Below are 17,513 nucleotides of genomic sequence, written 5' to 3' on the forward strand. Positions count from 1 at the left end.
GAAATAGGGGGAGGGAGGGATTAGGTTGTCACAAATGATCAGGGACAGTCCCGCACAATGAAGAACTATGCCTTCCAAGTGCCAGTGGTGTCCGCATTAAAAAACACCAGTATGGGGTGGGGGAGGGAAGGATTGGGAGTTTAGCACTAGCAGATGCAAACTATTATATATAGACTAGACAAACATCAGGGTCCTACTGTATAGCACAGGGAACTATACTCAGTATCCTGTGATAAACCATTATGGAAAAGAAAAGAAGAAAAAGAAACACCAGTAGGTATACGCTGGGATCTCTTCCCATTCTGATACTGTGTGATTCTGTTGCTCAATGTCTCCACTTGAGAAACAGGCCAGAGGGGACAGGGTGGATGGCATGCTTGCCCTTGTGTGGAAAGAAAAATTCAAGGTGGTTACCCAGGCTCTGAGCTGAGCCATGGCTCTGACCCCCATCTCTCCACCACTTAGATTGCTGGAATTAAATATTAATAGACCAAGTGCTGTAGATTAAAACCCAAATCTCCTGTCCCTACGCCTAGCGGATGCTGACAGCACAGGATTATAGTGATGTATCATTAGCTCTTAGTGATCTAGTTATCACACTTGTTACTCTGTGTGATTTAACCACACTGTCTATATCTCCCTCAAGCCTCCAAGGGCAGGCAGAATTCACCATGGCTGCCTGGAACGCAGGCTGCCCCTTCACGTCCCACTGGTCCTCGAGGGTGGCAGGGGTAGAGGACTAAACACACGCATAGGCAAAACCCTAACCCCGTGAGCCTCCTATGGACGAGCTGTGTCCTCATCGGCGTTGTGTCATTTAACCCTCTTACTAAGCCTGTGCCGTTTGTTCATACCTTGCCTTGTTTCAAAGAGGATTTGAGACAAACCATGTGAGGTGGATTATTATCCCATTTTTCAGCTGAGAAAACTGAGGCTCAGAGGCATGAAATAAGTAAATCAGGGCTTCTCAGTCTCGGCATGATTGACAGTTTGGGCCAGGAAATTCTTTGTTGTGGGGGCCTCCGTGCATTGTAGGGTGTTTAGCAACATCCCTCGCCTCTACCCACTGGATGCCAGTAGCACCCCCCGCACACAATTGTGACAACCAAAAATGTCTCTAGATATTTAGAAATGTCCTCTCAGGGGCAAAAGCACCCCGAATTGCAAAAGGCAGAGCTGAGAGTCAAAGACTGGTTTTCTTAGTCTTCGGTTTCAGAGGGCATCTTGTGTACCCCCTACATTTTCCAAGTCAGGAAACTGATCAGAGGGGCCAAGTGACTTGCCTGTGGTCACACAGCTAATACACTGGAGAGCTAGATTTGAAACTAGCTGGCCATGTCCATCTAAAGCTCTTTCCATCCCACCACACCAGCTTTTGGGGGATGAGTTACGCTCATTTATTCACTTGTCAAACAATTCTTGAGCACCCATTATGTTCTAGGGGCTGATTTGTAAAACAGACAAGCAAATGGGAAACACTGACCCACCAGAACAGGGGATGATGGAGGGGTGCTGGGAAGGCTGTTGCTGGGGCAGCTACAACTAGAAGAGCACCCACTGTCAGGCCAGGGGGCCCGGGAGCTGGTAGGGTCTTGGGGAGCAGGGCAGGGGGAACGAAGCCAGTAGGTACATTAAAATGCCCTGAGCAGAGTCAGTGGCATCAGCTCATTACCTTCCTTGTGTCCATTGCCACAGCCTTGACCACAGTTCCAGGCAACCAAGTCCATTTTAACCAGACATCACTCCATCAAAATATCAGGAGGGAGTGGGGAGATTCAGTAAGTCCATTTAATCAGTGCCCTATATCTCTCTGTGGATGGATGCATCTGGAAACCAGCACCAGACCCTTGCTTCTAGATATCGCTGAGTCTGCCTGGCATTGTACCATTAGGATTCCATTCTTCAGCGTTTCAGGAATCCCCTATTAAATTGCACATCATCCCATGTTTGTGTAGGGGTGTGTGTGTGTGTGTGTGTGTGTGTGAGTCACATCACGGGGCATTAATACCCCAGTTATCTGTTAATATCCAAGCGGCAATTAGCAGACCTGGGAGGCAGATTAGGAAGGGGGTGTGTGCATGTATGCTAACCTGCTTTCAGAGAGAGGAGATGGGAAGGTGTAGAAGTCAAATTTATCAACTTCACAGAGACCGCCCCAGATATAGTATGCCGTGACACTGTGTAGACAGGCGATGGGGAAGAAAACTAGGTATTAGGTACTTTGCAGTAGGTATTGTACTTGTTCCGTTTAAGCCATGGTTCCTCTGCATAGCTATGATTATCTGCATTCTTCAGAGGAAGGAACCAAGGTCAGGTGTGGTTAGGTGACTTGTCCATCACCTCAGAGCCCGTGTGATCTCTGGCCTGTTTCTCAAATGGGGACATTTGACAACAGGGCCTTGAACCACAGAGCATCGAGTGGGAGGCACGACAGAACAATGGAGTTCATTTACGCCTATGCTGTTCTCGTACAGAGGGGATATTGAGACCAGAGGGGAAGGGGGAGGTCCAGGTCATCAGTGAGAGGCCAGGGCGTGAGACCCCGTGCCTGCAAGGTCCCTGGGCTAGGCTGAGCAGAGGCTGGGTTTCAGCTCCGTGGACTCCCTGCCCTGTCCCTCTCTTCCCTAAGCTGTGGGTGCCCCAAATGGACCCAGGGGCCAGCCTGAGCTAGTCTGTCCTCAGCTCTGCTCAAAACCTAACCCCCCATTCCCCGCCAGTACCAGAAGCTTTTATGAGGGCCCAGCTCCTGGCGGGCCAGCACTCTCTGATCTCCCTGCATCACTGCCTTTGAAGCTTCCCAGCCCCAAAGACCACAATTTATCTCCACAATTTGCCTAGAAAGCCTCATAAATCATGTCTGCGCACAAAGGAATTACCTCTTTGGAAGAGCCTTTCAAAGGCGGCGAAGATACCACAGACCCACCAGGGGACCCGCTGCCCAGGCCTGCACCCTCCCCAGCGGGGCCCAGCTCTCACCTCCCTTCCAAAGCTCCTGAGCGAACCCCAGGCTGAGGAGGGGGAGGGGCAGTTGGGAATCAAAGGGAATTTGGTGAGACTCTTTGGTGTGGGACTGCGACCCCCAGATGTGGGCTCTGAGGGAGATGAACTTAAACAGACAGAGCAGGAAAGGACACAGGAAGGTCATGGGATCCACGCCCATGAGGCGTGAACTCATTCCACAGCCTTGTCCGCCACTTCCCATCGTCCCCCTCACTCCGACTTGCTACAAACAGTGACGTCTAGTCTAGTGGAAGAGCCTCTCTCTGGCTCTGTCACAGGCCTTGGGCAAGGAAGGTACCACCCTTCCAGGCCTTGGCGTCTCCCATGGCAGACAGACAGGATTGACCCAGATGAGTGGGCGTAAAGCTGCGACCCACGGAGTCCTAAGGGTCCTATGCCTCAGGTGGGCGCTGGGGCCATGACAGGGGCTCTGGACACCCCATTTCCACAGCTCCAGAGTTGCTGAGTTTTCTGCTGGGTTCTCACATAGGGACAACGGGTTAAGCAGCTAAATGGGGAGGAGGGTGAAAACCCAACTTCTAAGACCCTTTCTGCCTTTAAATGTCTGTGCTTAATTCCTCTCACAGCCAGGAAGTTCTTCCATAGGTCTAGCTGAGGAATTTCTTGCTGCAATTTAAAGTAACGCCTTCTCCTTCTCCTTCAGCCCCTCACTCAGGGAGCAGCCACTTCAGGGCCAGCACTGCAATGGACGCTCATGGGGAAGCAGTCACAGTGGTGCTCGGGGTCTGTGTCCTTAAGGAGCTTTCTGTCTGTCACCGTCCCCACAGGGAATATGCAGGAAGCAGAAAAAGAAGCAGCGAAAGTGGAGGCTGGGCAGAGGCGGGTTACCTCGTGGGCCCACAGAGAATTTCGAAGGAAAACTGGACTCACTTGCTGCCCTGTTCGTGAGGGACTGGGGGTCTTTCTCATCACATGGGAAGGAGGAGGAGGAAGGTGGGGTTTGTAGAGCTGCTCCAGTAGCTCACTAGGGGGTCACAGGCACAGGGAGTGGGAAAACAAGTTGAGGTCATTTGGGCCAGGGGAGCCTGGAGAGTCACGTGGAGAGTCAGCTGTGGGCCAGGGGCAGGATGGACCTGGAACCCTCTGTCTCAGCTGCTCATCCTGGGAGGCCTGGTGGAAGGCTGTTCTCACCAGCAGACACAGTGGCTTCCCTGGTTGTCCTGCAGGGCTTACACCACGATTGTTCCAATGAAATGGATTCACATCTGAGCCATTTTTTCTTTCGGTAAAGACAGCACCTGGAGCTGACTGGTACACCTGGTGCTTGGAATCAGCTTGGCTGACATTTATTGAAAACTGATTAGATGGAAGGTCTAGACTAGGTGGGGCTTAAAAAGGGTGGGAGGGCCCAGCTGGTCCTCAGGGGCCACAGAGTGACCCAGGTCAGGCACACATGCAGGTTCCGTGGACCACATGAGACAGACTGGGAACGGCACTTGGAGGTGAAAGGGCACTGGGAGGTTTGGGGTGCGTGTGGGGAGGGGTTAATCTGCCCAGGAGGGCCTGGAAGAGAGAGGATTTGATTTAGGATCTAGAAGGAGGGATAGGATTTCAATAGGTGGGAAAGCAAGGGGAAGACAGTCTGAGCGGAGGGCAGCAGAGGCAGGGAGGGAGAGTTCAGGGTGTAGAGCAGCCTGCAAGGAGGGGTTCACGCAGCCCCGCTGCAGAGGGCTTGGCAAAAGCAGACTCAGGAGTTGGCTTCACTGAAGGAAGGCTAGACCACTGCTTCTCAGACTATCCACGGGGAAGGACCAGTTCTGTTTGTTTTATTTTCCAATCCATCATAGACAGACACACGGTCCTAACTGAGCCTGACTCGTAGACAGGTCACACCACGCGGCACTCTCCGTGAGCCTCTGACAGCACCCACACTAGGCTATACCCTGCTCAGCAGAGGAGTCCACCGGCCACGGGCTTGGCTGTCACAGCAATGTCAAACTTACTGTAAGTTTCTAAACACTTACTATCACTTTTCTTATCTCATCGCTGGCCAGTGACAACTCCTGGACTCTGGGTCCACAGACCACCCTGAATGGCACTGGGCTAGAGCACAGCTCAGAGGAGGGATGAGAGCAACCCGAGACAGGTTTATAGGTGGCTTTACCGGAGATCCGGCTGGGCAAGGTTTCTGTCTTCTCTGTCTTTTTGGGCAAGTCCTGTGGACTGCTGTGCTGCTTAAGGGGCTAGGAACTTGGGAATAATGAATAGAACCAAGGATGGCATTAAAAATACTCATTAACTGGTAGGGAAGGGCACCCACTGATTGGAATGGCTGTGTGGCACTGTTGGTGCCTGCTGGTAGGACAGTAGCAGCTAACACGCAGTGAGCCCTGTTATAGATGAAGCCCTGTCTGAGCTCTTTACAAGTAGTATCTCATTTAACCCTCCCAACAACCCCATAATCTCCATCTTCAGATAAGGAAAGTGAGACACAGAGAAGTAATAACCTGCTTAAGGAAAGCCTCTACCCTCCATCCCCTCCTGGCCTCTGGCCCCATGTGGGGGTTACGGACACCAGACTTTCTGTGTGGCCTTAGGCAAATCACATCCCTTCTTTGGCCCTCAGTTTCCCCATCGTAAAATAAAGAGGGTAGCACTAGACAAGCCCTAAGATTCCTTCCATCTCAGACATGCTGAGATTTCTGAATTACCTGGAGGAGCTATCAGAGACAAAGAGTCAGGGATGGGGAGAACAGCAAAGCCAAAGGAGGAAGCAAAGTATTGAATCTTGGAGCACATGTGTGTGTGCTCTGAATTTCTGCTCACAGGCGCCCACTGAATTATAGGCATAAATAGAATTTTGACAACAAAGACAACAAATGCAAGTTTGCCTCGCTTTATACAACCATTCTTCCAAGTCTTTGCACAATTAACTTGTTATTTGGAATAACTCTGCTTATCCGTACACCCTTGACCTTCCAAAGCACCTCTATGCTTACAGGTCATCAAAGCAAACGTTGGTATTCCCATTGCTCAGATGGACAGGCCGAGGGCCAGAGAAATGAAGCAGCTTGCCCAAGGCCCCTGGTCTAGTTAGGAGAGCCGAGACTCCACGTCTTCAGGCTCTGATCCCACCCACCACTCTCCACGGTACCGCTTCCCCAGTGGGTTCACTTAACACAGGGCCCACCTATCATCAGGAAGCCATGTCTCTTTGGTATTTGAGGTCTCCTGCTCAACTCTGTCTTGCTATTTGTGTCAGTCGTGTCATGGTCCATTTGTCCCTGCACGGGGAGGGACTTTGAGAGCAGCTCCCAGCTGGGCCTGCCAGTCAGAGGACACTCTTTCCATCACTGCTGGGTGAGGACCTCTGCTTTCCCTGGAGAGAGGAGGCCTGAGGGCGGAGTGACAAATGGCCTTCCCATCTATTGAGAGTTATTATCGAAGAACGGGGGCCAGCTGCTCCTAGGATCTGCTGAGGATGAAGTGAAGGAAAGACACCTGTGCTGTAGTGGTAGGAGGTCTGGTCAGTTGTCCATTTGTTCATTCACTCCGTAAGACTTCAGTGAATGCCTACTAAGTGCCAGGCCCTGGGGGCCAAGTGGGGAATAGAGCACCCAGGATACTGTCTCAGAGCTAACAGTCCAGGAGCAGAGACAGACAAGAAGCACTAAAGGCCTCTATTTTGGCCTTTGTTCAAACAGCACCTCCTCAGAGCCTTCTTGGATCAACCTTTCCAAGTTTTCTCCCCCATCCCCCCAGCTTTATTTTTCTTTCGAGAACTTCTTCTACCTGATATTATGTAATCACTGTACCATATATTTACTTTCATCTTTTTGTTTATTGTCTGGGACTCCCACTAGGATGTCAGCTCCCTGAGGACCTGTTTCCTTCATTGCTGTATCTCCGGCACCTAGACCACCATCTGGCATAGAGATGCTCAATACATACTTGCTCAACAGGTGAAAAAATTAACAGGTAAATATATAATCATAAGTTACAACAAGGGTACGAAGGTGCAAAGAACAGCTTGATGGTAAACAAAGACAGGGGTTCAAGTGAGAGGTCAAGGAAGCCCCCCTCTGAGGAGGTGACATTTATGCTAAGAGCTGAAGGATGAGAAGGAGACAGTCGTGGCGAGAGCAGGAGGTAAGAACATTCCAGGTAGAAGCAAGAGCACGGGCAAATGTCCTGAGGTGGGGAAAGGTTGGCAGAGTCAAGGCACTGAAGGGGGCAGCACAGCTGGGATGCTGAGAGAGAGGGAAGGGCTCTAGGTGAGGTAGATGGGCCAGATGTGGCCATGGCAGGGAGTTGGGCTTTTCTTTTAAGAGCCATGGGAAGCTCTTGAAGGGCTCTACCATGACTCCAGGAAAGAAAGAAAGCGGGGCTTCCCCGTGGGCAGGACTTACAACCCTGAGCCAGGAGGGACATGGTCCCTCTCTGCAGCCCATCACCATCCTGGGTAAACCAGAACCTCCTGGTTTAGAAGGAGGTGGGGGGAGGGAGGGAGCGAGAGCTCCCTTCCTCCTGGTGCCATTGAGATGCTCCCCTCGTCACCCCACCAGGCAGGAGATATCTGGGGAGGGCAGGGGAGGGGGCCTGAATGGGGAGGAGAATCAGTTGGGGCAGCTCCGGGCATCGGCATCCCGGTGACTCAGAAAATGTGCTGACGGTTGTACACAAGCTGAGATCTCGTACATTACGTGCCCCCTCCAGGAGAGGCAGAGGCCTTGCTAAACATAGTTCCCTTATTGTTATTTATGTCTCTGGTGCCAAGCAGTGACTCCTGAAGCCTGTCTCACCCAACGCTAAATGTGGGTGCTGCATCTGCCATAAGCCGGAGAGTTGAGAGGCCCGGTCACAGCGGTGGTGGCCGCCCGCCCTGTCCCCGACCTCGACTCCGTGCAGCTGAGAACCACGAGGAGGAGACTCAGGCTGTGGGGAAGGCCAGGGTCACTCCAGGAGCTGATTGCCCAGTCAGCTATCTGGGTGAGGAACATGACCAGCAAATGAGCAAATTGGATGGGGTTAATGACCCTTGGATTTCTGGTGACCACAGGCGTGGCCTGCAGCGGGCAGTGGCAGGCGGCTTCATTAAGTGGGATACCTACACTTTAAGCTTCTGGGACACCCTTTGAGCCCATAGGGACCTGGGATTTTAGAGGGAATCTAATGAGCTGAACTTAGCAAAAGTGGTCTGGGTGGACTTCCCCGGTGGCACAGTGGTTAAGAATCCACCTGCCAATGCAGGGGACATGGGTTCGAGCCCTGGTCCGGGAAGATCCCACATGCCGCGGAGCATCTAAGCCCGTGAGCCACAACTACTGAGCCCTCACGCCTAGAGCCCGTGCTCCGCAACAAGAGAAGCCACCACAATGAGAAGCCCGCTCGCCGCAACTAGAGAAAGCCCGTGTGCAGCAACGAAGACCCAATGCAGCCAAAAATTAATTAATTAATCAGGTAGAAAAAGTGGTCTGGGCCTCAGCACCCCTCATTCCGTCTTGGGGTGGGGGGCGCTCAGCCTCCTCCAGAGCACCTATCCTTGTCCTTCATGTGGCAGTCACTCCTTAAAGCCCCGCAGACCCCACGCAGGGGGGCCTGAAACCCTCCTATCCATTAAGGCTCAGCTTAAATGCCTCTCCCTTAGGGAAGCTTCAGGAGCCTTCCCTCCCCCCACTCACTCTAAATGCATTGTGCCTACTGCTTATTTGCCTCGTTCCATGCTACTCATCAGGCACCCGAGCTTTGGAATCACACAGACCTGGGTTCAAATCCCATCTCTGCCTCTTACCACCTGGGTGACCTCCATTCTCCCTTGAGACTTAGCTTCCTCATCTCACCTATAAAATGGGTCTTAGACAATCGTGGCCAGTATATAGTGTAAAAGTGCCTTTTTAATGACTTGCAAGTAGGAGGTGCTCAGTACTATTTAACAAACCCTTCCAGAAAATGTGGAGATGAATAAATGAATAAACAAAGTCATCAATCAAGGCATCATGTTCTGTGCCAGGGTAAACTCATTAGGGAGCTGAGGTATCAGCTGGATTCATAGGTCATTATCATCATCACCTGACTCGTCATCACCTCCACCTTCAGGGAGGGACTGGGTTTGGGCTTCCATGGAAGCAGACCCTGAGGTGACTCTGTGAGGAGGGGAGGGGAAGGGAAGGGAAGGGAAGGGAAGGGAGATGCAGCACAGCAGGAGTTAATCCCCCTGTACCTCTGGGAGATAACCAAGAACTCGCGAGTAGAGCTATCCCGATGGAGGTGCAAGGGAGCTGGGGCGTTTCTCCATTAACCCCTCAGTCCTGCCCCTGGTGGAGGGCGGCGGGGTGGGCATTCTCTCTGCCGCATGTCCTGCTGGCTCTGTGCATTGTGCCTGTGGCAGAGCCGCAGCGGTTTGTCACAGCGGCCTCTGGCGTGTAGCCGTGAGCGCTGAGGGTCTGGGGAAGCAAGGGCATCTGCGGAAGGCACCAAGTCCGCTTTGTTCCCTACCGTATACACAGTGCCCAGCACGCTGTCTGGTATGTGTGGGGCACCCAGTATTAATGCATGTTGATTCAATGAACAATTCATCAACAAATCTACGCAAGAAATGGTGCAGGGGCAGGGGATAAAAAGTGACATAGCTCCTGCCCTCAGTCCTCGCGACCCGGGGTGGGGATGGGGCGTGCGCAGTGACGCATGAAAAGGACAAAGGAGAAGTTTCGCTACAGGTCAAGGAGCTAATGCCCAGGGAGACGTGGTGGCACACTGTGAACCTGAGGTATGCAGAAGAGGCATGGCCCCCGAGGCTGGGAAGGCTTCAAGGAGGAGATGGGACTCCCTAGGCCTGAAGGAAGAGTGGACTTAGGAATAAGGGAAAGCGGTAGAGAGCAGCATGAGCGAAGGCCTGGAGGCAGGAATGTCATCATGGGCTGTAGGGAGATAATCGGTAGGAGAGTCTGCTTGGAACATCTCTAGGTTCTTTAGAGTTGGGGGGGTGGGGACAGAAATTCGGCCTCAGACGGCTCACAAGAGAAAGGACCTTGGGGTGTGTCTAGGAAGAAACAGGATTGAAGCAGCCTCCAGGCAGTGTGTGTCCCTGACTATGTACAGAAGAGGCTCCTCCAGGACTTCTGGGAGGGCTGGAGTCCCCACGCCCATCCACGTGCACCCCATAGAAGTTTCTCTACGCCAGCTTTACGCAGTGCACAACCTGAACATCTGTACCTAGCAGCCCTGCCTAGCTGGTGTAAGGGGGGAGAGAAGGATAAGAATTGCTTAGAAACTGAGGGAGAGGGGACGCTTCCCCCAGGCTGGAATGATTGCTACTCCACCCTAGCACTCCAGAGCCCAGTAGAGGATACTGTCAGTACCAGGAATCAGATTCCCTGGAAGCTGGAGGACTACAAAGGTGGTCCTCATTCTGCAGCTCAACCTCCCTGGGGAGGATAGGAGACTTAGCAGCTGTTTCTCCTGATGTCCCTCCATCTCTCTACCTGTCTCCATTTCCATCTTTGCTGCCTCTCTCCCCACTCTCACCCTCCTTTCCTCTGCCCTACCCATCTTTCCCTCTCATCTCCCTCCCGCAGTGGCTGGGACCCAAAGGGGTTGGGGTGGGAGGACTAGGTGAGGCTGACTGCCCAGGATGTGCTGGGAGCTGTGTAGGAGGGCGGTAGGGAGGCCCTCTGAACTGGATGTTTGAACCACAAGGGGTCCCAGTGGGCCTCCCCAGTGTGTGTGGTTTTCTTTTCTTTTCCTTTTAAAGCATTTCACTTTGAAAGGAAGACAGGCCCAAGTGAAGGGAACGGGATACATTCAGGCACACAATCAAAATGCCTTTGAACCTGGGCTGAGAGCTCCTGTTTTGGGGTCAGGGGCTGGCAGGAGGCTGGGGAACCCTTGATGTCTAATTGGCAGCTAATTGAATGCTGGGAGGGGGGAGTGGGATGGGGGCTGAAAGCAAGTTATTCAGGACTGGGTGAGTGCCGCTCTTTTCAACTCAGTGTAAAAGCAGGTCTATTACGAGTTTTCTCGCCTGCATCTAAGTGGTGGGGAGACAGGCTTCTGTTGCTTAATGAGCTCACGGGTTCAAGCTGTCTCCAGCTGGGGAGCTGGTGGAGGATTTCAAGGCAAAATTAACACTAGTTAGTTCTAGCTGGCTACCTGTCATCACTCAGGGTCGAGAGAGGGAACAATCTTATTAAAATAAGCAAACTGAAGGCAAGCACCTCAGCAGAGCTCTCCGGGTGGGTGTGGGGTCTGGTCACTCACAAAGTCCAGAAAAGCCCCAGACAAGTTTTTCCCTCAAGGTTTGATGTGGACCAAGGAGACCTTGGAAGGTGCTACTATGGGGGACCAGGTGCAGATCTGAGCTTGGGGCTGGGCGTTAAGGCACAGGCATTCAGAGCATGGCTGTGGAGGCTAACAGACCTGGGTTCAAGTTCGAATTCTGCAGGGTGACCTTGGGCAAGTTACTAAAATGTTACGTGCCTCAGTTTCCCCCACCTGCAAAATGAAAATAATGATAGCACCTACCTAGTAGGGTAGTTGTAGTAATTAAATGCCATTACACAGGGCTCAGCATAGTGGCAAGCACATGATAAATGGACCATGAGTTGTAGCAGTTATGATTATGAAGTGAAGGACCAGGGTTGAGTAGACTATTTGTAGGCGTCAGAGGTGAATCCCATAAATGACTCATAGAGAGTGAAGAGGAGGTTGTAATTACAAAGTATTAGAACAGCAGACACCCTAGCGATCAGCTAGTTCCGTTCACCCCCTTTGCAAGTGAAGACTCAGAGGCCTAGAAAGGGAAAGCGATCTGTTCAAGGCCACGTGATGAACTAGGGACAGTGCTGAGCCTTGAACACGTCTCCAGAGGCCCAGGGCTGCTTCTACCACAGCATTAGAGCTGAACCACAGTTGCGAGCCAGAAATAGAGTGCAAAACTCTCCCCTGTGCTTGCCTTTTCCCTGCCATGTGAGAGTGGGAAATGGTGGTTTCCCTTGCCATGTTGTTCGGATGTCTCATGAAGACAAATCTTCTATCACTGGGAGTGACTGAATGGAGGGTGGGGAGGAAAAGCTGGCCTGGGATAAGCCATCAGGGCCTTACTGAGAGTTGGCCAGTATCTACCAAATAACCCAACAGCACCAGGAGAAGGAGAAGCTACGGGTGGCTATAGACCATTGTGACAAGTGTCCAAACGAGTGCCCCACTTCTAGTATCTTCCCCCACCCCACATGTGCCTAACTTCTGGAGTGATCTTCCCAAATGACCAATCTGATGAGGTCACTGCCTTGTGTAGAGCCCTTCCATGGCCTTCAGTGGCTCGAGGCTCAAGTCCAGATGCCTGGGGGCCTGGCATTCAAAGCCCTCCACACTCAGGTCCACCTTCCCACTGCCCTATCCTCCCCCGCGCCCCACGCCCCGCCTCGGCACCCTTCACACCCAGGTTTCCAGGAGACTCTGCCTTCGTGTGCCTGGGGCTTTGCTTAAGCTGTTCCCCCTGCCCCATCACCTCGTGTCCTGCTCCACTCAATCCCATTCTCAACCCCCGTAAGGCAAGTCAATTTGATTTCCCTTATTATTTAGTCATCTTTACCATGACTTCAAATTTCTCATATGAAAAACAGGGGATTCTATGATTTTCCTGATATTTCCACATGCAACAGAGTGTGACTTGATATCTTTGAGGTGAGGTGGAGAGCTAAAAAGGTGGGCAGTCAAACAACCCAAAGATGTGTAAAAGAGATATACTAATCCATGTCTCACCCCACACCAAAGACTGGGATGAAATTAAAAAGAAGATGATGGGGGGCTTCCCTGATGGCGCAGTGGTTGAGAATCTGCCTGCCAATGCAGGGGACATGGGTTCGAGCCCTGGTCTGGGAAGATCCCACATGCCGCAGAGCAACTAGGCCCGTGAGCCACAACTACTGAGCCTGCGTGTCTGGAGCATGTGCTCCACAAGAGAGGCCGCGATAGTGAGAGGCCCGCGCACCGTGATGAAGAGTGGCCCCCGCTTGCTGCAATTAGAGAAAGGCCTCGCACAGAAACGAAGACCCAACACAGCCAAAAATAAATAAATAAATTAAAAAAAAAAAGAAGATGATGGCCGTGAAAAGGCTTAGGACCACCCTGAGATCGTAAGTCAAATCCTTTCTCCAGGTCTTGCTTTGCTCATCTGCTAAATGAGTGGGTTGGAAAAGAAGGTCTCCAGGAACCTTTTTGGCTCTGACATAACTTTCTGAATTGAAGGGTCTTAACAACCATACAGATGACCCCTGGGGAGAGAGAGGGAGGAGAATTTGATCAGAGAAAGGTGCTAAGGGGGCTTCAAATATTTTTTTGTAAAATTTTCTTTCTTTAAAAAGGATCTGAGGCAAACACAGTGAATCTTTATATTTTTTTCAGTAGGGGTGGTGGGTGTTTTTCATATTATTTTTTAATTTTTCTATATTTCACAAATATTTAATACTGTTTAAAGGGATTTGGTGATCCTCTTCTCAGTGTAACCATTTCACTGACTTCCTTCACTTGTAATAGGAATGTCCAAGAACAAACCGTGTATCAATGGGAAGGACTGAAAGTGTAAGATTCCTCCATTGCAGGGGGTATTCAAGCAGAGGTCAGATGGGCTCTAAGTATTATGGAAATGGTTTATACAGAGGATGAGAGCTGGACTCTTCTGCTTCTCAGGTCTTAACAACGAACGCCAGGGCCAGGGGCGCTGTCCTTGGTGCTGAATTCCACACCAAGGAACGTCTGAACACAGGCCATGGAAAGCAGAATAATTCCTTCTATCCTTGTCACTCTAAGCTACAAATTAATGCTTCCATTTCCAGGACATTCTGGTGACCAAAACGACAGGAAGAAGCCCTTCTTCGAGGGTTTTTTTGGCATTTTCTTTCCTGAAATGTCTCCCCCACTCCCCGCCTTCTGCTAGTATTTGTTCTTTCCCAACCTTACGCTGAAAAGCATAGAACTGGGAACCAGGAAGTTTGGAATTGAGTTCTAGCTCAGCCACTGACAGATTGCATGACCTACAGCAAATCCCTTCACTACAGTGAGTCTCAGATTCTTCATCTGTCAAGTGGAGATAATTGCATCAGGTGACAGAATGCTTGAAAACACGCTTGCAAAAACACTTAAGTGCAGTATAATTATTAACTGGCAGCACTATTATGGTTCCTCCTGCAGTAAGTATGAAGTGGAACTATCTCTCAGGGTGGGAAGCAAAGAAGGCAGTGAGTGTGGCAGGTGGAGGGCCAGGGGCGGTGAGTTAAGTTTAGAGAACTCTTGAGAACGTTTTGAGAAAAACTGTCCAGGTGGCTTCCGTGTGGGCAAATCAAAACCTTTTCAGATGGTGCCTGGTGACATCTGCAAGCAACACAGAACTTCAGAGTGGAGGTGGGTAGTGAGGCATCTCTAAGTGGAAAAAGTGCTGTGGTGTCATTTGGTACTCACTGAGCTGAGGGGCCGTCTCGCCAGGTAAGGAAATGTGTCCTCCTGGGACATCATAAAGGGTTTGAGGGCTGAGTGTCAGGGCCCACATTCTATTGCTGGCTCTGCCACTAACCTGTTCACATAGTAGAGTACAGAACAGCTGGGCTTGAGTCCAACTTACCCATTGACTAGCTTGTGTGTGACCTTGGGAAAGTCACTTCACTTCTCCAATCCTCAGTTTTCTCTGGTGGAAAAGGGGTATACTGAAATGTATCCACCAGGATGGTTATAAGAGTAAAATGAATTCTTAGATGACAAAAGGCTTGCTAAGTTGTAGCACTGTATGAGCCTCAGTATTCATCCTTTGCAAAATGGAGGCAATGAGGATTGACCGTATAAGTGGGATAGGAATGAGAAGAATCACACACACACACACACACACACACACACACACACACACACACACGCACGCACGCACACACGCACGCACGCACGCACGCACATCCATTTTGTTATCATCACGAGGGAGGCAGGATGGGGCAGAGGAGAGAGGCTGAGCTGGAAGTCAAGAGACTGGGGTTCTAGTCTCTGCTTTACTACTATTCAACTGCAACTTGACCTCAACTTCCACAGCTCTAAAGTGAAGGATGGGACTTGGTCTCTGCCAGCTAAAATGTCCTACATACCTAAGCACTGGGTTTCTCCCTTACTGAGTTCTCTGAGCCCACAGGGCTAAAGAAATGCTGGCTAGAGCTCTCTGAGGGAGGTGAGGAGGGGCCTAGTCAACAACTTTCGTTTCCATTTCATCTCTGATGGGAAGGGCCAAGCATCAGGGTCCATAGAGTAAACAGACTTCCCTTCCCTTCTCTTCTTCACGTGTGGCTGAGCCCCAAAGCAGACATGATTTATACAGGGTGGGCCCCGGAGACTCTGGGCTGTGAATTCAAAATCTCGGTGTTCTGCTTGCTCCCTGGCTCTGGTCTGGCTCTCTTCCAGCTCCTGGCATCCTCGACAGGAAAATTAATTGCTGTTGTCATTCTGCTTTTTGTTCCTATATACCAGGAATAAGATATCTGAGTGGCATTAAATAACCTGCATATAAAAGCCCTTTCTAAGGCTAGAGGAGTAAGCACAGAGAAGTGGGCTCCAGGGCTGGGAGAGAGCCAAGGACAGCTATCCACTGGCGGCCTGTCTAGTCTCCAAGCAAGGGGAGCCTGCGCAGGTGGACACACGATGAGAGAGGGACCTTCGTGCTTCCCTGGGAAGCAGAGGAAGTTGATCCTGCTGATTCAGCCTTGCAAGCAAACACAAGCCCTTCGCTCTCCCCAGGGACTGCACCTCACCACGTTCTTTCTACTATCCTGGTTTGCATTCCTTCTCTCTCGGTTTAGTGGCTATCAGCAAGGCTAACTCGGGATCCTATTCAGTGGCTATACACCACTAACCTGCCTAGGGCTGACGGGTCCATAGTTCCATCACCGAATGAGCCAACTTTAGAAAGCCTCTTGGGTCAGCAATAAGTGAGTCACCAGGAACTTCTGCCAGCCCTGGCTACCTCCTCATGCTGACGGCAGAGTTAATCAGCATCATTATCAGCATGGGGCTTATGCAACATTTAGCCTCAAGTGATAGTCAAGGCAATACTTGGGACAATCTTAGGAAAATAAAGTGTCGCGCGTGCGCGCACGTGCACGCACATGCGTGCGCACACACACAGTGCCTGCCCCACAGGGCTTACAGTCTGAGAGGGACAGTAAACTGCCTAAGATAAAAGAGTCACAGGGACTATAAACTAGGTTCCCGGACCCCCAGTCCAGTGTTCTTTCGACTACATCATCCTGCCTCTATGTAACAATATCCCATGTCCTAGAACCCACGATAGCAAAACCTGAGTTCCTGTCCCAGCCTAGCCTGCCGGGTGAGCTGGGGGGCTGGTGAGAAGGACAGCAATGTAACCTGAAGTTCATAAGAGCTTTTCGCTCTTGCGTTCTGGGAGAAAATTCCCGGTTCTTTGGAGTCTGCTTGTGGTCTTAATTACTTGTGTGTATGAGATCTTGCAGTCTGTGCCTGGGGACTCTTTGAATTGCAGATTAATATTCAACTAGCTGGAATGATCTTCAGAGGAGGCTCGTGGTAATTAAGTTGGTTAGAGAACACTTCAAACTAACTTTTTATGGCACAGAGTACTGTAAATTACCGGGACAGGGAAGACTGCTTCCTTAACGGTGCTTTTAGGGAGTCACGGGGGGCCATGAACCTCATTTGGAGAGGAGGGAGTGTCCTTGGGGGCCCCTTCCAAGGGGCTGGGGGACTGCTGATTGTGGGTATAGGAAAAAAGGGGCAGAGAAGGGAGTGTAGAAGGGTACTGGGCTGGGAGCTGTCAGGCAGATTCATCTGTGACTCAAGACTATCTTCCCTAAGACCCAGGGACTCCGTCCTGGGAAGAGGGGTGTCAGTGTGAAAGAAAGAGGCAGAGTGTGGGCGTTTCAAAAGCAGAGGTCAGGGCCACTGAGCAGAATCTAGTGAGTGAAGATGCTGGGTCATATTTGGTCTTGTAAACAAAAGGGGGAAAAAAAGGAGCCTTGAAGGACTTTGCCCAAAGTGGCAGATATTTTAGAAAATAATTTTTGGAACCAGTGCAGAACAATCTGTGTATTTTAGATTGGTGCACTCACGGCTGTGTCATTCATGACAAACCGACGTAACAGGCTGGAGTGTGAGGTTTGTCACAGTGATATGCTACTAATGTAGTACAAAGCTGGTGAATAATTTATTTTTCATACTAAATAACAGCGCGTCAAGATTGTAAGCGCCTGATAACTTCCCTCTGTGTTACTTGCGCTCCTGGATGTTTTCTTAAACAGTGGGGGTGGGGGGGAAGGGTGGGGCTCCATCACCAGGAGCCACTGAAACAGCCTATAATCCACAGGCAGCTTACCTGGGCACCAGCCCACGTGAAGAGTGTAGGCCACTGTCTTGGTGGAGTGAAGATGAGAAAACTGCTCTCGTGGACACGGTCAGATGGTTCACTCCTGAGGGTGGGGAGCCTTAGGTGTGGCAGTGGGTGTGGGGCGAAGGTAGAGGGAGGGAATTCCCCAGCTAAAGCGCTGGGGCCCTGG

The 17,513-nt window shown here is 51.0% G+C and overlaps 1 protein-coding gene across 11 annotated transcripts in view; it reads right to left on the reverse strand.

Moving 5' to 3' along the window:
* Window positions 1-17,513, reverse strand: part of MEGF11 (multiple EGF like domains 11) — a gene marked incomplete at its 5' end in the record, with an annotated part of 235,928 nt that overhangs the window by 87,983 nt on the left and 130,432 nt on the right. The gene's annotated exons all lie outside the window — the stretch shown is intronic.

This window comes from Leucopleurus acutus (assembly GCF_964270905.1).
Source record: "Leucopleurus acutus genome assembly, chromosome: 1".
NCBI classification, from domain to species: domain Eukaryota; kingdom Metazoa; phylum Chordata; class Mammalia; order Artiodactyla; family Delphinidae; genus Leucopleurus; species Leucopleurus acutus.